Raw genomic sequence first — 3,280 nt, 5'->3', positions numbered from 1 at the left:
CACCACGAGGTTCTCCTCCCCTATCTGAATTGTCTCGGAAATGGCTTCAATTATTTTTGGGTCAGCCTGGATACGGAGACTAACTGTTTGGCCAGTCCAGTTAGCGTTTTCGGTAACGGCAGCCTGGAGGAGGGTAATTTTCTCTTCCTCTTTGACTAGGACTGCCTCCACCACCCACATAGGATCCACTTCCGGTGAGACCCTTGTTATTTTAATTCTGGACGTTCTCATCCCCATATACGTGGGGATGAGCGCCACGTAGTCCGTTTTCAGGGTTTCTACGGAATGCTTTTGTGCCATTTCCTTGTTGGCAAACCTTACTTCCACTGTACCAAACTTCTTGCCTCTTGTCAGATAAATTACGTCGCTCCATATTTGCTTCAAGCACTTTTCTATCTTCTCTTCTGTAAATCTTTCGATTTTTCTTTTTTGTAAACAGTAAGTTTTAAATATTATTGTCTTCTGTTTTTCTTCTTGTATTAATTGCTGCGGTGGTTGTATTTTAACCACGTTATCGTTTATTTCCATTATTTCTCTATATTTCATATAGTCAGACTTGTTCGTCGAAAGCAGCCGGGTTCCACGCCCAGCTGCCAACGCAAAACTTTTTTTTTCCTTTTTTGGTTGCTCAGTCTGGATGCTAGGTACATCGATTATTCTTTTGGACACAATACTATTTTTTGTCAAACTTGGGAAATCTTCTTGTGAAAGTTCTGACGAGCTTTCAGACACATCTCCAAATATTTCATACATTTTGTTGTACTTTTTTGTAACGGGGGAATCAAAAATTCCTTTTTCGGGGGAATCCATTGGTTTTTTGCTCGTAGTTGGCTCCTCGCCAGACAACAAAAAATTCTTCTCTTCACCAGACATCTCTGTTCCAATGTTAGGCCTCTCGCTCGACGACATTCTTCCTCCCAACGGGGGAATGAACAACGTGTGCTTTCTACAAGCACTTAATGTTTTCAAATGAAAACTCCAACAGTTAGAAATTTAACATAAACAGTAGTTAATAAAAAGAGTAGTTATTATAAATAATAACACTAATAAACAGCAATTTTCACCACGAACACATGTGCGACGCGTAACAAACAATACTCACGGAGACGAAATACCGTTAAGCATTTCGCCCGGCCTTCTAACGTTTCTGCCAGCTCGCCGCCTCCTTTCAGTTTCTGCCTACCAAATTCACTCGCAGTGCTTTAGTCGGCTCAGGGCTACAGTAGAAGACACTTGCCTAATATTTCCCAACACTGTGACTGAATCCAAAACCTTCTGGTGTGGAAGTAAACTGCTTAACCTCATAGCCATGCCTGCACCTATGGTTATTATTGAAAAAAAAACTGAATTTTTAAGTTTTTGTTTTGTGTTATATAACGTGTGAGTCATTAAAATTGCTCCTTATTGTAAATGCAGACTGAATTAGTTTAGATACATTTATAATTGCAAGAACTTTAGAGTTCCAAACAAACTGCAAAGAACTTCAAACGAATTATTCGTCTATCAGTCTGTCCGTCCGTCTGTCTATCTGTTTATCTTGTATATGTATGCATGCATGTATGTACGTATGTATGTATTTATGTATGTAAGTATCAGCTCTGTATTTCACGATAGTCAGCATTCAGAAAATACATTTTGAGTGAGTTTTATTTTGCCCAGCTCTCCTTTTATCGAACGGTTTATTTTAGGGGGTCTGCTAGCAATATCCATTTCGTCTTTTTGGATATGTAGGACAACATTCTTAAATGTGTCCTTCTTTTTTTTAAGATGGCAGTTTATGGTTGAGAGAATTTGGCTGTTGTGTCTAGGTGATCTAGCTGCCGCATAGAGACACCCGCATTGTCAAGTCATCCTATGCAGAGGCAGCAATTCGGTTGTTGGTTCTCACTAAAATAGTTTAATATCCTGTTTGTTTGTTTTTTTTTTATTCCTCACACGAAAGCAATTCATTTCGTCTTCATTACTCAATGCTTTGGAAAATATTTCAATATCACAAATCTTCAAATCTTGCTATAATAAAAATATTCTCAATCAAACTTACCTATCGAAAAAAAATGTAAGACGTTTTTGTTGTTCGCGATGGTCATTTTCTTTTTCTTTTTTTCTTTTGCCAAATAAGCACATGCACTATATATTCATTCTTGACTCGTTTTTTTTTATTCTGACTCGTGTCTATTGTCCGGAAATCTTTCGTCACACATCTGTGACCTCTTCAATGACACTTTCCGTCCTCGTGTGTGCTCCTGCTCCGCTTAGTCAATAGAATGATGGAGCAGGAGTACACACGGGAACAGAAAGTCTCGCTAAAGAGGTCACAGATGTGTGACGAAAGATTTCCGGACAATAGACATGAGTTAAAATATGAACAGTAATAAACGAGTAAGAATGAATATATAGTGCATGCGTTTATTTGACCCCCCAAAAAAAAAAAAGGACAGTCCCGAAATATAACTATATCTGTTTCAATACACGGTTTTACATCAGGAATCTTGAAGCACAAATTCATAGGTCTAAGTTTGTTGTTGTTGGCACTCTGTCACTTACGACGTCAGGGGTTCCAGTTGATCCGACCAACGGAACAACCTGCTCGTGAAATTAACGTTCAAGTGGCTGAGCACTCCACAGACACGTGTACCTTTAACGTAATTCTCGGGGATATTCAGCGTGACACAGTGTAACAAGGCTGGCCCTATGAAATACAGGTACAACAGAAACAGGAAGTAAGAGTGAGAGAAAGTTGTGGTGAAAGAGTACACCAGGGTTCGCCACCATCCCCTGCCGGAGCCTCGTGGAGCTTTAGGTGTTTTCGCTCAATAAACACTCACAACGCCCGGTCTGGGAATCAAAACCACGATCCTCCGACCACGAGTCCGCTGCCCTGACCACTGGGCCATTGCGCCTCCACTGATATAATGTATCAAGGTAGTATCAGCTTCAAGCTACATTTATGCAGGAGTTGAATTTATTATTGTAAACTAAAATAACTGCGTGGCTAAGAAGTTTTCTTCAAGTCACTACACAGCAGCTTGGATAAGTACCTTCTACTGCAGCCTCAGGTTGATCAATATATTGTGAGTGAAATCTGTTAGAGTGAAACTGCAAAGAATGAATGTGCATGTGTATGTGTGTACATGCATGTATGCAAATATTGAACAATGAGAATGAGTGCTCAACACAGCATTGTTAGATAAATATTCTTTATTTGTTGATTAAAATTGCAGTACATATATTTTATACATTTGTATTTTTATAAGTATTTATATTGATTATTAAACAATTA

Source organism: Octopus bimaculoides, chromosome 5, assembly GCF_001194135.2.
Source record: "Octopus bimaculoides isolate UCB-OBI-ISO-001 chromosome 5, ASM119413v2, whole genome shotgun sequence".
Lineage (NCBI taxonomy): Eukaryota > Metazoa > Mollusca > Cephalopoda > Octopoda > Octopodidae > Octopus > Octopus bimaculoides.
Note: the sequence above shows the minus strand (reverse complement) of the source record.